At 38.2% G+C, this 20,752-nt stretch overlaps 1 protein-coding gene and 1 long non-coding RNA gene across 3 annotated transcripts in view; one reads left to right on the plus strand and one right to left on the minus strand.

Moving 5' to 3' along the window:
* LOC140623661 (uncharacterized) overlaps window positions 1-11,346 on the minus strand; it is an 80,749-nt gene extending 69,403 nt beyond the window's left edge. The window contains exon 1 of the long non-coding RNA XR_012023204.1: window positions 10,974-11,346. This is a non-coding gene — a long non-coding RNA (uncharacterized lncRNA). The remainder of the gene's footprint in view (window positions 1-10,973) is intronic.
* Window positions 10,430-20,752, plus strand: part of TET2 (tet methylcytosine dioxygenase 2) — a 124,999-nt gene continuing 114,676 nt past the window's right edge. For both annotated transcript variants that reach the window (XR_012023199.1, XM_072810137.1), the window contains exon 1: window positions 10,430-10,707. The gene's annotated coding sequence lies outside the window, so the exon portion shown is untranslated. The remainder of the gene's footprint in view (window positions 10,708-20,752) is intronic.

Below are 20,752 nucleotides of genomic sequence, written 5' to 3' on the forward strand. Positions count from 1 at the left end.
CTCAGATCACAAAGTTATCTTCCTTGGCTGCCGTCTTTATGCAGATGATCCACACATTTATAACTGCAGTCTGAATCTGTTTTCAAGGTTTCAGGCTCAGATATCCAACTGCTTGTTGCACATTCTCACATGGCATCCCTCAGGTGCCTCAAACTTAACTTTTTTTTTTTTTATCACTGATTTATGTTTTCTCCCATAGCCCCCCCCAACTGCTACTTCCATGTCCTCTTCTCTTCCTGTTATTTCTTAAAAAAAAAAAAAAAAGATTTTATGTATTTATTCACAAGAGTACACACAGAGAGAGGCAGAGACATAGGCAGAGGGAGAAGCAGATTCCCTGCAGAGAACCTGATGCAGGACCCCAGGATCATGACCTGAGCCAAAGGCAGATGCTCAACCACGGAGCCACCTGGTGCCCCCTTCCTGTTACTTCTATCTCTAGTGAATGTCACCAACAGTCATCTCATTAGCCAGGTCAGAAACCTGGGTGACAGCCTTGAGCCCTGCCTCTGTGTCTACCCTTGCTTCAAAGTACAAGTTACTGTGCTCTATTTCTTCTGTCTGTGATATCCATGGACCTCTCCATTCTCTCCTTCCTATTGCCTGGCCTCAACCACAGATCACTCTCATTTTTCCTAAGTGATTTCCCCTGTCTTCTCCCTGGTGTCCAGCCTCTGCTATTGTGTTCTCTCAATCTGTTCTCCCCACTGCAACTACTGAGATTTTTCCAAAGTCTAAATTTGATCATTTTCTTCTCTTTTAAAACCTGTTATTGGGACACCTGGGTGGCTCAGTGGTTAAGCATCTGCCTTTGGCCCAGGGCATGATCCTGGAGTCCTGGGATTGAGTCCCACATTGGACTCCCTGCATGGAGCCTGCTTCTCCTTCTGCCTGTGTATCTGCCTCTCTCTCTCTCTCTTTTTCTCTCTGTGTCTCTCATGAATACATAAATAAAATCTTTAAAAAGAAATAAAAAAAACTCATTATTGATATCCCATTGCACTTAGGCCACAACCAAACCCTTCACTATGATGTATACTAACCCAGATGATCAGCTCCCTGCATGCTGCTGTAGTCTGAGAGTTCACGCTCTTGTTCTTTACTTTCTAAACATGGCATTTGGAATGTGTTTCATTTTTTCAAATATGTCATGCTCTGTCGTGCCCTGGTTCTTCTTAGACTCTTTCTTATCTCCACAAAATACTTTTCTCTTTCTACCTGGACTTAAAAATTCCTATTTATTCTTGAGATCTCAGATTAAATCTTAACTTTCAAGGGACATTGTCTCTGAGCCTTCAAATGTGAGCTAAGCACCCTTCCTATTGCAGCCCTTAACACTTTTTGTTCATATGTCTTACAATGTTTTATAGTTGCCCATTTACAAGTCTGTTTCCCCACTTGACTGTAAGCTCTATGGGAGCAGGGGACACATCTTGTTCACTATTATATCACTGGATGAGAGAAGGAATAGGAGTATATTGAATTGAGAATAATGCTGTGGACCATTACTACATAAGTTTAATCTCCAACACAGAATAAGGCTGAGAAAGTAGAGAATGGGAAATGCCACCACTAATGTGGAACAAGAATAAATAGATACGTCATTTTTCTAACACTCTTTTGAGGGATGTTCTATGGTATTTCCATCCACTTCTGATCCTTCTGTGTCTGAAAATTTCCTGAGCAGACCCCCGTAATGATACAGTTTGACTCACTTTGATCATGCACTGATTAAACTGCCTCCTAAAAATGAGAAAATTGAAATAAAAATGACACACCAGTATCTCAAACACCACCAGAAACTATGATAAATTAGAAATGCAGACTTGAACAACCATTTATGCAATGGAAAGTGAAACTAACAATCCTTCATTTCTAAAGTTAAAAAAAAAAAAAAAACATTTCTGAGAAGGTGTCCTGACTAGGTTAGTTTTCATTCATCTCAAGTCCTTTTGTAAGCTTCTCCCCAACATCAAATTCATAGTACAACCCTTTCATGAACAACATAGTCCAAAAGGACCCAACTAAAAATTTATTTCTCTTGTCACCCAAAGCTATGGTTTTGAATTTTATGCATTACTACCGAAATCAGTGCCCTCCACATAGGCTACCATGCATGAAGTCTCTAAAACTTCAAAAGTAAAAATATATGTTACCAAGTAAAATAATTATTGTCCTCAAGAATTAACAATTCTATGATAAATTTATTCTACATTAGATTTTTTTATAAAGATCTAGAATATGTGATATGGTGTTTTTTGATTCACAAGCAGCCCTATTGGAGAGCATTGTTATTTGCTAGAATTGTACGAAACTTGTCTTTTCATGAAATGGTTTAGAAGAAAACCGTTCATTCAGTCCAGATTGTGTGCATGAAGTTTCATTCTGAGTTTTGGTTTCCTTAGAAAATCTGTAAGTTTGAAACTCTGACTTAAACTAAATCAACCTCCCACCCCACCCCAACCCCCCACAGCCCTACTCGATAAAAGAGATTGTTTACATTAATTTCTGATATTAAAATTTTTTTTTTTGCTTTTTATGAAAATGTGAGTCTATGTCTTTTTATTCAACAAGTTTGTTTCTTTTACAATGCTTGTACCCCAAACAGCTTTCTCTGTAGCTTGATAAAGGAGAAATCAAGGAAGAGGTCCAATATTTTGTCCTTCATACCTTTGAGCAACTTGTTCTTTCCCTTAGAAATGTTTTTAGGGAATAGATTAGCTCTCACCTCAGGTTTGGAATGAACAGAATTCCTACCACAATGGATGACCTACTTTAAAAAAATACACAAAACACATTTTTCCTAAATGTAGCATTCTCTTCCATGTGGGTGAGCATAGGCAAGGAATGAAAATGTATCTTCCTAAGATACAATGTCACAAGTTGATAGAGCTTCTTTTCTGCCCTCAGGAAGGAATTAAAGTTGGTTTATTTGTTTCCCTTTGGTTTGTGGAAAGCATACTGAAGAAGACTTAAGTCTGAGAATTTATCACCCACTGTGTGACCCTGGGCAAGTTACTCAATCTCTCGGACATGTCCCCTCATGTGTTAAACACATGTTCTCTAGTGTTAAAAATATTTTGTTTATAACTCTCTCTCTCTATTTTCAAGATTATTGTAAATGAGATAACTATGCATGAGATAATGCATATAAAAGTTTTCTTGGTAGATTTTAAGTAGCAGCATCTAGACTACAATTATAAACCATGCCATTTACTTAGACTGCGTTTAACACTTTCGATAGTTATACTTTTACTAGTTTCTCTTTCTAAATTTTTGGAACATCTACTTTTTAAGTTATAATACTTTTACCTTAAGCAGCAGCCCTCACCCATCAAAATTATCGCTTTATCCCTTTCTGGGTTTTAAATTTAAAGAGAGGGCATCTTTAGTTCTTTTTCACTAGCAGAAAGTCACTATTGAGGATTTATGATTTTAGGAGATTTAGGAAAGTTTGCCTCATGAAAATGTATCCATATTATCACTAAGATTGCACCCGCCTGACAACCACCACTCGCATGCTAAACACACCTGTCTCCAGTAGCTCTCACTTCCTTACCTCTTCCTTCCCAGTCCAACTAGAGTCAATGATCATAATATTTCAGTGAAATAAAAATTAGGGACCTCCAATGAAATGTTCCTTTATAATTTATTTTTGATGTTCTGATTTTGTGTGTGTGTGTGTGTGTGTGAGAGAGAGAGAGAGAGAGAGAGAGAGAGAGAGAGAATGTGTTTCTTTTCACCATCTACTCTGATCTTTCTTTCAGGAACCCTTATTTTGTGATCCCTACTTGGATATAATTCATTTTCTTGGGAATAAATTCATTGCAAAATGCAGAATAGTTGTCTGAAAGTCAACCCATATTCAGCTTAGAGGCATGCCTAATTACTGACAGATAAAGGAGGTTTTCTGCCAAACAGTAAAAATATAGTACTTTAACATATAAAATAAGAAAACAAATTAAACAAAGGTTGGTAGTTCAGAGTTTTGCAGGAAACCACTCAGTGTCTCCTGCTCCCATTAGCTCTGAGTTGGCATGAGTCAGATCTCATTAGGTTTTCTCACATATCTCTAGAAAGAATGAGCATACTTTAGAATATTTGAAGAGAATTAGATGTCAAGTGATGGCTACTCTACTTCCTTTTAAAATTTTTCTTTCTTTTTTTTTCATACAGATTATCTAAGAAAGAGATTAACCTAACAGGGACCTAAAATTAGTTTAATCTCTATAGCTCTTCCTTTTAGAAGCATTGCACTAACAGCATGGAGCTATATAATACATTTATAAACTATTACACGGTCGTTATTTTGGGGAAAAAAAGAAATTAGAATCACTTTGTTTAGTTACCTAGATTTAAAAATGGTTTATTTATTTTAGAAAACAAAGTGATAAAACTCAACCAATAGTATTACCCCACAGGAATGCAAATCCCAAAATATTATTCCCAAATTGAACTCTGGCAACTTTCAACACATCTTTTTTGTATCAGCACATCAGGGTATCAATACTAGTGCTTACATTTTTCCCAATCTTCCTTTTTCACTACTGATAATCTGGGTCATTCTTTGGCTGCTAATTATTTATATTTTCCTCAAATGAGATTTATTTTTTACCTGTCACAGGAGACTTTAGAAGAATTCAATCAACCTGAAATACATAAAGTCACGGGCAGCTTTGCTGGATCTTTGCAAAGGTGAGAGTGTTCCACCAGATTATAGAGAGATACACACTATTTCCTCTTTGTCATAGTATACTCTATGAATGAAAACACCGTATGCCTACTAGCTATTAATATTCACATATTAAGATACACCAATGGTTTTTAAGCAGAGTTGTGCATTTTATTGTCTGTGAATCTTTTAAAAACTACTGCTACCTCAGCCCCATGCCAGACCTCATTAATTAGAATATCCAAGAGACTAGTGGGAGTATAGCAGTGGAACTTAGTTATGTATATTTTTCAAGTGCTCCATAGGTGATTCTGATTCATTTTCCCAACGGAAAGATTTGGTGCTATCCCAGGCAGAGTATTTTATCCCCAAAGACCCATCTCCTAGTAATGATTTCAGTAGGTGGCGCTCTTTCCACCTGCCAGCTTCCCTGTTTGGCGGGAATGAATTCAAAGTCCAAGGAAGTCAGGAGCAGATCAAGGGTGCAGTTCCCTTTTGCCACACCAATATTGAAAACAGATAGCAGAACTTATCTTTCCAAACAATTTGTTAGTGGGGTAAGACATGTTTAAGTGGTAGAGGGTGGTGGACAGGGCTGTGGCATAACATTTATTACATGGATGTAATCATTGTTTCAAAGAGTTCAAGCATGCCAACTTCTTAACATGAAATGGAAACCAAAGAAACAGATTTGAGAGTAAATGATGAGAAAAACTCAAGTAGAGATTTAGACTGAAGAGATTTAAATATATAGAGATGGGGAATACTGGTGTTATTGCTAAAAACTGCTGACTGTATGAAGAACTTCTGGTGTAAACATAGATATCTATATCCACTAAAGTGCGGAGACAGTAGTGTGTAGTTTGCAACAACATAAGCTTTAGAATCAGACAAACCTAGATTTAGACCCTGGTTCCAGTTATTTAGTATTTAATCCCAACCAATTACTCAATCTTTAATTCTCAATAAGATGATACCTACATTATTTGGTTTTAATAAGCATTAAATTATGAGATAATAAATGTAAAACAATTATCCATATGTTTGGTGTGTGGCCAGTATTTAACCAATAGTATTACCTTTGGAGTACTAAAAATAGGTACATGTAAATGCTGAGATTTTCTTTCTAAGTAATGAAGAATAATGGAAAATTATTGTGAGTTTTGAAGGGAAGATTCCCTATATCAGTCAGTACTGTTCATAGTAAGAACAATTTAAAGGAAGCTGAACAGGAAAAGATATAAGGCTAATTTTAGTGTAATGAATAAGGTTTAAACTTGGATTCACAAAGCTTGAGTTTGTGAGGTGCTCCTTCCTCTATGTACAGGCTGTATGACCTTGAGTGAGTCACTTAAACTCATTTTTCATATTTATAAGATAGGAATTAAATTCAATGCCAACCCGGATATGGTATATGATATGAATATTAAACATAATAGTACAACTTTACCAAAGAAAACAATAGTGTAAAAAAATGCTTTGAAATCTATAAAATTCTATATAAATGTAAAGGGTGTTTTGGGAGTAATTGCCAATAGTTAAACTTTATTCCTTATTGAAGTTCATCATTAAAGTTGAAAATTATTCTCTCAAAAGAAAGTGGGGGTATAGAGTCACCAATTTTGGATGAGAATAAAAACAAGCAGTGGGGCTCAGTGGTTGTGCGTCTGCCTTTGGCTCAGGTCATGATCTGGGGTCCTGGGATCCAGTCGCACATCAGGCTCCCCAAAGGGAGCCTGCTTCTCCCTTTGCCTATCTCTCTGCCTCTCTATGTGTGTCATAAATAAATAAATAAATAAATAAATAAATAAATAAATAAAATCTTTTTTTAAAAGAATAAAAACAAGTAGTTACTAGATTGTAAAATCAGAATTGATGAGGAGAAAAGAGATTGATACTGGTAACATATTTGCTATCCTTCCAAAAGCATTTCCATGATGTCTATCCCACTAATGATCCTAATATTTTTTTATAATGCCTTTAGCAATATTTTAACGGGATTAGACTTTTAAGTTTTTATCTGACATTTCACTTTGCACCCATTATATCAGTTCACACATTGGCTGGCACTTGAGTAAGTTAGGATTATATCATTTGTATCTATTTATCTGTATCATTTGTATCTATCTTAAAAATTTCCAAATTATAGAAAGAGAAGTTAGACATATGACATAAGGTCAGAAAAAAAATAGAAATCATATTACTAAAGGAGACTCTATCAAGACCTCATTATATTATGATCTCTGGCCTTAGACAGTAATGGTTTTTTATCAATAATATTTATATCATTAAGTTAGTGTTATGTCTAAATGTTTCATTCATAGGAAACTTTTAAAATTAGTGTTCTACCTATGTTAGACATTTGCCTTGGGATGGTGTGTAGTAATGTCACCAGACAAGAGAAACAAGAAAGCCCTTCACAACAACGACTGCCGCGCTGTTTGAAGGTCAATTGTCTTTTAAGCATGCAGAGAATCTTTATTGTGTCGTACTTCAGAAATACATTTTTGGAGATGGGAAACAACAGGCCATGATTTAATGTTTTTGCTGAACCACTGTAATTCTTCCAAAACAATATGGGTCACAACAATTTCTGTTAAAGAGAATACCAAGTCCTTAAAGAAAATTTCCTATTTTGCAGGTGGAGAGGAAATTAAGAATGCATGGGGGGGAGGGGCTGTTGTTTTGTTTGTTTTGTTTTGTTAGTACACTATAAGAAATTTGCATTGTAAAGCAAGCTGCTGTTGTCAGCTCTTTAATGGACCCAGCCGTCAGGAAGCTGCCTCCACCCTAAGAGGCTTAGAGACTGAGCAACTGAGTTAGACAGCAGGTGCCCAGGCCAATCAAGTCAATTTTCTAACGCAGAATGCATGCCGTGGAACTTGTTCTATTAGTCTTTTTTCTCTGTTGAGGAAGCGAGAATTTCTCTTTGTGGGAGCAGTGCTGCTATTTCTAGTTTGAGAAAAAAATGGTAAGGAATTTGACAACAATTGACTGGTGTTAAAACTACAAATTACCCTTTAAAATAGATTATTCACACCTATAGGAAGAATCTCAAGAAGGCACACAACTAATAAAATGTGATTCTGAGTTACACATGGAAAAAATGCACTAATGTCCAGTAAATAACTGGTTGTGTACACTATATCTTTTCTTTCCCAGAAATAGCAACTAAGCAAGAGGTTTTTTTCAAATCAACAATATAAAATCTCATTAACATATTTTACAGTTGGAGACCTTCAGAATTTTACTTCCTTTTGCTATTGAAAAGTCACAATGGCCAAGAGAAGTAATGTATGTTCTTTTAAATTAACAAATGTGGTGGTGGTTAAGGGTGGGGTGAGGGTGCAGAGAAAGAAGTTGGCAAGAAAAGGTTCAGGGCCTGTTGCAAAACCAACTGTAAGCCAAGTATGATTCCAGATAGACAAGAACCACCTGTTACAACAGAGGGAGAGGTTTAAAAGATGAAATGGGAAAGGGGTGACCTTAAAGATCATTTTCCCAATTATAACATAAACAACTAGGGGAACATGCAGTTATTTATATCAAACACATGTGAATACAATATTTGCCACACATTATTCAATATAAAAAGGCATATAATTTCTTATGTATTTCTGTTAAGAGAAACTTCTAGATGTAGATGGTTTATTATTGGTAATAGTAGTAACTACCCAGACATTTATCTAGTATCTTACTGAATCCTCACAACCTTTTTGTTTGAAAGGGTGTTTAACACATGAGGAAACTAACACACAGAGTTAAGTAACATGCTCAAGGCCACCCACTCAGTAAGGGATGGAGTCAGGATTCAATAATTCCTGTCCAACTCCAAAGCCCATGCTTTCAACAATTCTGCTGTACTGTGCACTACATAAGTATATGTCATAGCTTTGGAAAACTTTACTTTCTGGACTTGACAACAACACAAAAAATTAGAAGGAACCTCCCAAACAGCTTAAAGTCCACTAACAATTGCCAAGACCTCCATGACACATTAGTGTACAGTTAGAAAAGACAGAAATTCAACCTCACATGAAATGCTTAAGGAAAAATGAATGATTTTTGCCTCGTTGCAAAATCAGAAATCTGAGTGAACTCTGTCCCACAATGGAATATACAATGTTTCATTAGAACACGCTCTAAACCTCTAAACGTTCTTCTTAGTAACAATGTGACACATAGAAAGAGTTTCCCTTTTTAACTCTTTTCAGAGGGAATATTCCGAGTTCATAAAAATTAGGGAACGTCTTCACTTCGAAAGAAAGAAAGAAAGAAAGAAAGAAAGAAAGAAAGAAAGAAAGAAAGAAAGAGAAGATGGGCTACACAAAATAACTTGTGTTGACTTAAAAGTATTGTGATCACAATGCACTGATCCTATAGAAGTGTGCCCGAAACATCTACGTAAAAGTTGAATAGCAGTACGTGAAAACTTCTTGTAGAGGACGGCGAATCTCAACTACTGATGTAATGATTCTTAAGAGTTTGGGTTTTTTATTCTTATCTTCGAATGAAAATGTTGTGATTAGAAAAGGGGCATAAAAAGAGAATTAAAGTTAGTCGGCAATAGGAAAGACCATCTGTCCATGGGAGGACGTAGGTACAGACTCCGGAACGTCAGGGAATATCGAGCGTCGGTCACTTGGAATTCGGTTTTTTCCTGGGTCGATTTCTTCGTTACCTAATTATGCGTACGGGTAGAAACTTTCCTCAAAATAGAGGCTCTTACTGGAGAAAACGTAAGCATTTGAAAGCGCAGGTTTATTTCTTACGACCGAATCGAGCGAGACGTGGAGTCACTGGCGAGAAATTCGTGTCGGTCTGTAGGAATCCCTCTCCCTCCCGGCCCACGTGGCAAAAGTAAACAGAAGGTGGGCCGGGGCGGGGTGAAGCGGGACTCGGTCAATTTCCTAATTTGTAGAGTCTTTAAAACTACAGGCCCCTAAAGCACTCAGGGCATGCCCTCGGCGAGGCTGGGGAGCTCTTCCGCCGAGCGAGGTGACAGGGGCCGCGCAGAGGATGCCCAAGCGGGGGGCGCGGCGGCCGCGGGCGCACCTCGGGGGGTGGGGGGCGGGGGTGCGGGCCTCGCCGGGCGCAGGTGGGTGCGCGCGGGGGCGTGTGCGGGCGCACCTGCAAGGAGGGGGGCGGAAGGGCTAGGGAGCTGCAGGGGTGCGGGGAGCGCACACACCTCGAAGCGGGTGGTGGAGCGCGGTGCTGACAGAAAGTTGAAAAGGCTAGTCTGGGGTCTCCATCGCTGTGCCACGCACCCACGCCACCTCCCCGCTGCGCGCCGCCCCCGCCCCCTCACCCCCCCCCCCCCGCGGGTGGCCGCAGGTCGGAGGCTCCCCGGGGTGCCCCGGCGGCTGGCAGCGCGCCCGGGAGCTGGACCTCCCCCCCCGCCCCGCGCTCATCCCGGCGCGCCGCTCCCCGGGCTCCACCGCACGGCGCCAGGGCAGCCCCGGCCGCGACTGAGCGCCCCATTGTGCTGCCCCCAGGTGCCGCCGGCCTTTGTGCGGGAGGCACCGGGAGGGGGGCTGATTCCCCGGGAGCCCGGGCTGCCCCAGGGCGGCGACGGCGGCCCGGGCGGAGGAGGAGGAGGTGGAGGAGGTGGAGGAGGTGGAGGAGGTGGAGGAGGTGGAGGCCTGCGGGGGAGGAGGCGAGCCGGGCGGAGGAGGAGGAGGGGGAGGAGGAGGAGGAGGAGGGGGAGGAGGGGGAGGCCGGGCGGAGGAGGCGAGCCGGCAGCAGCGGCTGCGGCCAGAGCTCGGGCGGCCGCCGCCGCCTCCCCGCGAGCGCCGCGCGCCCAGGCCCGGCTCGCATGCGAGTCACGTCCGCCCCCTCGGCGAGGCCGCCCCGAGACGCCGGCCCCGCCGAGTGATGAGAACAGACGTCAAACTGCCTTATGAATATTGATGCGGAGGCTAGGCTGCTTTCGTAGAGAAGCAGAAGGAAGCAAGATGGCTGCCCTTTAGGATTTGTTAGAAAGGAGACCCGACTGCAACTGCTGGATTGCTGCAAGGCTGAGGCACGAGAACGAGGTCAGAGCGCTTCTCTTATGCCGCGAAACTCTCCCCTTCCTCCCCCCCTTGCTTTCTCGCGGGCTTCCAGGGCCTGGGGAGCAGACCCCGCAGTGTCACCCACAAATACCAAGAGGGAAGAGGGAAGCTTCACAAATTACTGGAGCCTCTTCAACATGGCTGACAAATATAGTTTTATTCCATCCCCCCCCCCCCCCAAACCTGTAGTTCTGTGCTCTCTCCTCTCCCCTGCCTGTGCTCCTCTCCTCCTTACCCAGGAAACTTACCTTTGTGACTCCGACCCGCCGGCTTCCCGGCCTTTTATCCTCCGGAAAGTGATTTTCCTTTGCTTTCCTTTCTCAAATAGTTCAGCTTCGGGGGGCACTACTCTCCCCCTGAATCCTCCCCGACCCCCTTGCCTGGTTGCAAGCCAGACCCGTCTCTGGTTTGACCTAACCCACCCCGGAAAGAAGTCCGCACCGAGCGTTTTTCGACCCTTTTATCTGCTGCGGGGTCTGGCTGCGGGTTCGCGTCCGCGTCCGCCCCCCTCTGCCCCGTGTCCGCTTTCTGGGGGACGAGCTGCGCGAATGTCACGGGGAGTGGGACCCTAGGACACCGAGCGGGGTTTTGTTTTTCCCTTAAGTCCGCGCCTTTTGCGCGTGGTGCTGAGGGAGAGAGAAGAGTTTTCTCTGGCCTCCCCCCCCCCCACCCCAAAGACCAGATCCCACTTTTCTCAGGGTCCATCAGCTCCGCGATGGGCTGCGCCTCCCAGCCTGGGGACGGGGTGTAAGAGAATTTGTGGGCAAATCTGTGTCCTGGCTTTGTGCTTCTCCCGAATCAGCTTCGTTGGGTTCCCCGGTAAGTGACAGGCAGACACAAAGGCAGGCGCAGGCCGGGGGAGGGGGCGGGCGGGCGGGAGGAGGGGGGCAGAGTTGAGAGTTGCAAGCCTGCAAGGTCAGGGGCGCCCAAAGAAATGAAACCCAATCCCAGCAAAGAAACCGAGAAGTAGGGAGCTGATTTCTAACAGTCCCATCCAAATTTCTCTCTCTGTCTTGGTTGCTCTCTTTTCTTTGGTCTTTTATTTATCTGCCTTTCTCTCCGAGTGTCTCTTTTCTCCTCCTTCTCCTTCTTCACACACACGCGCGCACACACACACACACACACACACACTCTCTCTCTCTCTCTCTCTCTCCAGTCTTGCCAAATCTTTTCGCTGGGGCTGCTTGTCTTCTGTTATTAAACTAACAGTTTCTAGGGAGAGTTCTCTACCTATGGCAAAATAAAGTGTGGCCTGGATAGACTCCTGGGAAGGTCAAATATGACATATTAAGTATTATTTACTGGCTTTTGCCTTCATGACATACTTTTAATTGCATTGAGTGATTCCCCACCGCCCCCTCCCCCTCCATCTAATGTTTAGGAATTGAAAGAAGGGTGATTTTCCAGTTACTTGCTTAAAATTTACTGAAATATTTTTATAGTTTCCTGTGTAGGGACTAGGATACATCCATGAATTTAAAATCTAAAGTCTCATATTATGCTTTCACCTCTCCAATAAGGGATAATGATAGCAAATCCAAATAAAAAATATTCATCAACAAACGATCCAACATAAGAGGAAGATTATTCCCGAGAGGAAGTTGGGATGTAAAGAGAAAAGATACTGTTTTGCTTTGCTTTGGTTTAAGACTGTGGGTATTGTTGACTGGTTAATGAAATCATTATATTTGCATTTTAATGGAAAGTTGAAATACTGGAGGAGAGTTATATTCTTTTACATGTTTGCATGTGTGTCTCGTAATAGGTTTGAAGTGGAATATAAATTTCAACACAATAAATATTGAGTTTTTTTTTTTTTAATGTTATGAAGCAGGGAAGTGTTAGTGAAGGGTTGGAAAGTCGAACTTAAGTTTAGAAGGCATGTATATGATTAAAAGATGGACAGGAGGAAGAGCACAGTAATGGACATTGCTCCATAAATCAGACTTCCAAAACCATTTGTCCTCAGGAGTTCACTTTGTAACTTTTTCTATTTTGATCTCTGAAAAAAGCAGGTAAGTTTACTTTAATCATTGATACCAAAGGTTATTTCACATGATTATCAGGGAATAGTATTACTCATCTCTGGATCAGAAACAGCTCATTTGGTTAATTTTTATTTGTCGTAAAATAATGAGGAAAATATTTAGGAGTTTAACATAAATGCCTACTATTTGTTGATAAAACTATGATTAATTATTGCAGTAATTCAGGGTTTAAAGAGAAACAGTTCCTTTTGCTAGCAGACTAGTATCTAACTGCTTTTTTGGACTTTCCAAATGTTGTGGTTTGTGTTGTCTTCAAGTTATTCAACTAAATAAGTGTAGCATTTTCCACTCATATTGGTAAATAAGAATACCTACATTGTTAGTTATTTTTATTGTGACTATGAAGATGTGTTCTTTCCTATCAAACTTAGACTCTTTTGTTGTTTTATGTATCCTATTTGTATGCTGAAAATAGCTGCTAATTAATATTGTATAAGGGGCTTACATTATTATAAGGAGGAGATGTACATTATTTACCATTTTCAATATAAGTACCACTTTCTCTTCTATTATAAAAGAGAAATTATTTGAACTAGTATAGAATACTTGACTATAACGAACATAATGTCCATTCTTCATTTATGTGTGATAGTACCCTCAGGATATTCTCAGAATTTCATAGTATAGGACTGCCCTTCTTGAGCAATTGAATTTTATGGAAGTGATAGTGGACAATAACAAGATAGATCATTTTCTTAAATTGCAATATTGTTTTCCTTATTTTCTTATTGAACTAATGGTTAATGAGAAATTAACTTGGAACAAAGAGACTCCCTTGTTTTGTTTAAATCCACAGATTTGCCAGCTATGACTTTAATGATATCTGGCATTATGCTGGTCTATGCAATGAGTCAAGGCGATTGATATGATTTTGGTGCAGTGGCACATGAATGTAGATATTGGCAGGTCAACATCACTTCCAGGATAAGTGAAATGCACCTACCAAGGTGTGATTAGGACAGACTTCCAAAGTCCTGTTTGGGCACTGGACTTGTATTAGGTAACAAAAACTGGAGTTAATGTTTTGGTTTCACTTGCTGAAGTTATGATTTCTCTATCAACTTCAAAGCTCCACCCCCACACAATGTTGTAGCCAATGTCACTATTGAAATGTATTTTCTTATTTCCTGATCTCCGTAAGACCTTTCTTATAATTCACAGACACACCTAGCAGAAACCTTCTTTACCATTACGTCCCAGATCAAAGTTGGTAAATTCTTAAGAATTCTTTGAAATTTCCTTTAGAAAAAAAAAGAAAAAAGAAAAGAAATTTCCTTTAGATAAAATGTTATCAAAAGCTATGGATGTTTGACATTTAGAATATCTAATATTTAGAAAGATCAAACCTGCTCTTTTATGCTCAAATTCCTTGTTAAATGAATTTAGTTGTTGTTGCTTAATAGAATTTAATAGTCTTGCCTAGCTATCTCAAATTACTGGAGAGAGACTTCTTTGTTTTATAAACAACCATATAGACAAGTTAAAACTTTGGAGCAGCTGTCAGTGTTGATTCATCAAAATAACATTTTCCTCAACTATTATGCTACCATTGCACACTAGTTCTTAAGCGTAGTAATGGCACCAAAGCCAGTAGCAGAAAAATATTTTACAAGCCAACTTTACAATTGGAGCCTTAACTGTGGGAGAGTTGGTTTGCCAAGTAGAGCTGGTGGTTATCTTGGAAATTGTGCTGAAGAACACAACCACAAATGATTTTGCCAAATATACAGTATTTACTTGGTCTACATCCGCAATTTCTGTTTTGACTCACTGTCAAATTCAGGGAATACTGTGACATTATTTAAGGAGGTTATATAGTATATCTGTATACCTTGGTATATAGTACGAAATATGTCTACTTTGGTACACAGTAGGAAAGAAGTGTTCCACAAGAGGAAGAGGGTACAGTGAGAGCCTTGAATCATTGTGACTGCAAGCCAAAAAGAGTCTCAAGGATCTGCTATTTCCAGCATTATTCTGATCTTAGATTGTACATTGAAAAAAATCCCTGACTTAAGATAGATATATTCTTTTCACAATAAAATAGATTTTGGTTGCCCATTCCAAAATAGTAAATTCTATCAGCTTTGATTTATGCTTTCTCCACTTGTCATGCAATGCAGTTAAATGTGCCAGGCTTCAAGAAGAGAAATAGATAGTAGGTGGATTTTCAATATTTTGTGTAAAAACAAATTCGATGATAATGTCAACCTACCTGCAGTTTTAAGAATTTGGAACTCAATATTTTATATTTACTCAGGGTTATTATTCAAACTGACTTGAAGTCAAGCTCCAAATAATCTGAGAATTAAAATTAAGAAATGAATAAATTAGGATACAGTGTTTTTGGAGGACAGGTTAGGCAATAAAATGAACTGGTTATTTCACTAAAAATACTATAAATAAATATTTATTTTAAATTAAAGTTATGTCCCTTGAAAGAGCAATCCTGATTTCTATTTATTCCATACTAGAACCTAGTGGTGTTCTACTCAGTCAATATGTAATGAAGCGAGTATAAGCTTCCAGTTATAAGATGAATAAGCTCTGGAATGGAATGTATAGCACAGTGACCGTTGTTAACAATACGTATTGTATATTTGAAAGTTGCTAAAAGAGTATGTCTTAAAAGTTCTCACCACACACATGCAAAAACTGTAAGTCTGTGAAGTGTTGGATATTTTAACTTACCTTTTTGTGGTAATCATTTCCCAATGTATACATATATCAGATCTTTACATTGTACACAATAAACTTACATAATGTTGTATGTCAATTATATCTCAAAAGCTGAGGAAAAAATAATGACCTGCAATTGGAAAAAATGTCATTTAATTAGAAAATGTATAATCTCTTCTCAGTGGTAATGATGATGGTGGTAGTAATGACTGGTTTTTCCTTAAATGTAACTTCTAGTAGGTTTGGCAACTGTCTCAGAAAAGCCATCCGTCGTAAGCATATAGCTTAACGGTTTTTAGTAAATTTACATGGAGATCACATATTTTTAATTGAAATTTCTATTAAGATAATTGTAGATTCAGACGCAGCTGTATAAAGTAATAATAATTGGGCATGTACCTTTTGCCCAATTTCCTCCCTTGATAACTTTTGATAAAACTATAATATCACAACCAGGGTATGACATGGAGATAGTCTATTAGATTCCCCCTGTCTGACTTGTATACTTGTATATTGTGGATTTAGTTCTATACCGTTTTATCACATTATCAGATATCTTTAAATCTTTTTTCCCCAAAAACAGAAAAGTTTAACCCAATTCTAATTCATCAATCATATGATTGCTACCATTCTTTATCTAAAAGTGCATTGGAATATAGGTTTTTGTTTTGTTTTGTTTTGTTTTTACCTTTAGATGTTTTTGCATAAAATGGCCTTTGTGTTCAAAATAGTTTAAGTTGTTTTAATGACTTACTGCATTGTTACTTATGTCATTTAATTCTCTTCACAACTCTAGAAACAGGTATTATTATCCTCATCTCAGGTGAGCTAAGATGCATAGTGAGGTTGGATAACCAAATTCATGCAGCCAGTGCATGGTTTAGCTACGATTTGAATTAAGCAGTCTCTAGAGCCCAGCTCTTTAACTACTATGCTACTCTTCCTTATTATCATTAATAAAAAAAGTGAAGCTGTAATGTAGGCTATGCAGGGAAAATCCTAAGAGGAAACTTAAAATGCACAGAATTGTTTATATAAAAACAGGTACCCAAACATTCATAACAGCATTATTGATGATTGTCAAAAATTGGAACAACCCAAATGTCTATCAACTCATAAATGTATGAACTGTGGTATATCCATACAATGGAATATTATTCAGCAATAAAAAGGAACTAAGGGCTAATACATACTGCATCATAGATGGACTTTAAAAGAAGCAAATAACAATAGACAACATATGATAAGATTTCACTTATATGATGTCTCCAGAATAGGCAAATCTAAAGAGGTAGAGAGTAGATCACTTATTGCTAGGAGCTGGGGAAAGAAGGAGGAATGACTGTTAATGGATATGGGGTTTCTCTTGGAACCTAAAAATGTCCTGTTTTAGTTAGTGATGATGTCTAAATAAAGTTATAAGAAATGCATGCAACTGACAAGGTATTTGGTATTCAGAAAGTAATGTCTCATGCAAAGAAATACAGAGAGTATTTGCATTGAATTGTGCAGGGCTATGCATATCTTTCTAGAAACATGACAGCAGTGTTTTTTTTAGGACTTGTTCCTATGAAATTAGGACTTTTAGTTTTGAACAAACAGGATGAATTACTTGGGGTTGCTTATATTTGAATTTCTAACTTAATGTAGTTCTAGATACCAGACATTTTTCTTGTTGAGCAAGGCTTCTCTCCCTCTTTATTTTGATGAGAATGTTGATTTGCTGCCAATTGGATTCCATAGTTTGGAACCACAACTATAACTAGAGTGGGAGAGATTCAACGATCTGCAAGCCTTCAGCTTTAATAATGTATACATGTTGTACTCAATAAGGAAATGCCTTGGTTTCATATAATTGCTGTAATAATTTTTTTCAAGGAATTGCTGTAGAATTGGCCAAAATTTCTACTTTTTTTTTTTTTTTTTTAAGATTGTAATTATTCAAGAGAGACTCAGGCAGAGGGAGAAGCAGGCTCCACGCAGGGAGCCTGATGTGGGACTCAATTCCGGGTCTCCAAGATCATGCCCTGTGGGCCAAAGGCAGGCGCCAAACCACTGAGCCACTCAGGCTGCCCAAATTCTACTTTTAAAGAGTATGATTTTAGTACTTAGCTGTAGGTTTGTCGTATGTTTGCAACAGATATAAGTTAGGCACAGTCTTTATCCTATCAAGCTGATGGAGTGATTGTTACAGAAAGCTGTAAGGTCTGGTCCTCCTTATAGAAGAAATGAATGGCTTCCTTGTTTTTTACCCTCTCTTGTTTCTCTTAATACTCTGAACCACCTCAGTTGATACTAGGTTTGTTTGTTTCTTTCTTTCCAAGATTTTTATTTATTTATTCATGAGGGACACAGAGAGAGAGGCAGAGACAAAGTCAGAGGGAGAAGCAGACTCCCGCAGGGAGCCCAATGCAGGACCCTGGGATCACGCCCTGACAGACACTCAACTGCTGAGCCACCCAGGCATCCCAATAATAGGTTTATATGATAGCATCTCCATAATATTCAAAAGTTGTTCACTGCGTTTTAGTGTGCTACTCCATCTTTGCTTTTTAAATATACTTCCAAAAATTTTAAATTTTTTCAAGTAAATTAAAAATATGGGAGATAAGGTATTTTGATATGTTTATATTTTTAGCTTTGCTTTTTATAAATAATTTCTATGGAAGATGCCCTAGATTCAGGAGAGAAACAGGGCTGTAAAGCTTTGCTGATGGATTGCTGTCTTCAGGGAACAGAATAGTCAGGAATAGACATAGCAATCTCCCATTAAGACATGCCATACAGGGTATTGATATTTTTCATCTGCTACTTTTACAACTTTGAGATTTGTTACAGTTTGTTCTGTGAATGCTACAGAGTGATAATTTTAATTACTATTGTCATATTTCATTAGCCATTGCTAAAACCTGCCTTTTCAAGTCCCTTGTTTTTTTGATAGGGTATTAAACTAGTTTCTATGTCCAGATTATACTTAAGGAAAACTAATCACTCAACTTTCAAGATGAGTTTTTATTATATCATTTCTCCTCAAATTGGTATTTTTTGTCTTAAAATGTAGAAGAAAAAATGTTTAAAAAATGATAGTGAAACCAGAGGATTTAACATGATCTATCCCGGAGTTATTCCTCCTGTTTTTCTTCCCTGTCTACATTCAGAAACAAGGGCAACCATTAAAAAATACCTTAATTATTAGTTGTGCTGCTTTTAAAGTGCCAGAATCTGAAAATAATACAATGACACCACACCCAGATTCCATCCCTAACATACTGTCTTGTTCCTATTAATTTATTTTTTAAACTGTTTGTTCTTTCAGCACTTTTTCCATTTTTTGTTTGAAGTCTCTTACTTTGAAGTTATAGAATTTTCATATTTGCCATTGGCTATAAAGTTCTCTTAGCTCTTTTATAACCTCTCATGATTTTTGTATTAAAAGGATTACTTTTATATACCCTCTAATTAGTGTGGATGGTTATTAGCTTTTTGTTTGTTTTACTGCATATATCATAACAGAACAAGAAATCACTTCTGCAAATAAAGTGTCTGATCATTCATAAAATTAGAATATCTTAAAAAGTGAATCCAGTTATTACAACATTAATTCACTTACATTTATATTTTAATGTACCAAAGAGAACTGGTAAAAGGAAAAATACTATATATGGATACTTTTCAAACATGAAGGAGGAACAAATTTTCCAACATAGAAATAACCACGTAAATTATTTTGTTTCAGTAAAAAAGACAAGCAGGTACATCTTAGCAGGAAAGCATATATTTTAAACTTTTTACTCTAGATTTAATCTAGCTTTATTCCACTAGAGCTACCCAAATGGTTGAAGTTATAACATATTTAGTTGAAATTAGGACAGAGTTATACTTATCTTTGAAATGTCTACCACATCATACTTGGAGAAAAACAAACTGGCAGGAAGCAAAGCTAGTAGACCTTTTAATGGCTTACCTTTTCAATACTTATAATTTAATTGTGTTTCTACTGAAAATCAAAATTGGTAAGAACATTCGGTTATTAACACTGGAAACTAAATTTTCAATATTTTGAAACTTGTTTACTCTCAAATGTGATTCTTATTTGAAGTAAGAAATTTTCTAGACATCAACTCATTATATAATTTAAAAGCATTTTTACCAAGTGTGTAGGAGATACAGGATATAGTGTTTTAAAATGATTTTTAAGGGATCCCTGGGTGGCACAGTGGTTTAGCGCCTGCCTTTGGCCCAGGGCGCGATCCTGGAGACCCGGGATCAAATCCCACGTCGGGCTCCCGGTGCATGGAGCCTGCTTCTCCCTCTGCCTGTGTCTCTGCCTCTCTCTCTCTGTGTGTGACTATCATAAATAAGTAAAAAAAAAATTAAAAAAAATAAAATGATTTTTAAAATGCTTGAGATTTTGTTGAAATCAGAGGATTTTCCAAATCACTAGTTTAATTTACTACTGACAGTTTTGCTTCATTTTTTCTTCATTATTATATTTTGTCATACTTCAAATAAAGCTGAAGTTTCCATATTTAGGGGTAAAAAAACTTGATATTGACATTTTCCTCTAATATTGCTAAGAATTCAACCCTCTTAAATGGTTTACTTGTTGCCTGTTCACAAACCCATTGTAAAAAATGCGATGAGTGTAGATGAGTGTGAAAATTAAAATAAGGCAGGTGAAATACTAAATTGTGTTTCTCTTTACTCAGACATAGCCGTTGGATACTTTTTGCCAAAATGGTCATGTAATTTTATTTGGATGCAAATTGTCACTTTGCAAACCATTTGCCTACTTAATGTATCTCTGTCTAGTGGTAGGTGAGCAAAGATAAAGAAGTCTTGGGATAAGAGGAAGTAGAAAGTGCATTCAGAATGCATTATTGGGATTTCAAAATTTGCCCTAAATTTAATTAGAAAAGGCAGTTAATTGTGACCCTGTCCTTTGGGTAGGTGCTGCTTAAAGAAGGAAAGAAATGCAATGGGGATTGGTCATTTCTCCTGTTCTTCCTCCCATTTATATTATATATATGCTATATATATATATATAGTATATATATACATATATTTTTATTATTTATTTATTTATTTATTTATTTATTTATTTATTTATTTTATTTATTTATTTTGGAGGGGGGAGGTGGAAGGAAAGGAAAAGATAAGAAAAGTAAATCACTTTTAGAGATAGTTCCTTGACAGGCACATGCTCATTTTCAGGGCCAAAGAAAAGGGAGGTTTCTCTTTCGAGCTTCTTGATGCTTTCTCACCTCCCAATTACACGCGGTCACATCAACATTTGACAC

This window comes from Canis lupus, chromosome 33, assembly GCF_048164855.1.
Source record: "Canis lupus baileyi chromosome 33, mCanLup2.hap1, whole genome shotgun sequence".
NCBI classification, from domain to species: Eukaryota; Metazoa; Chordata; class Mammalia; order Carnivora; family Canidae; genus Canis; species Canis lupus.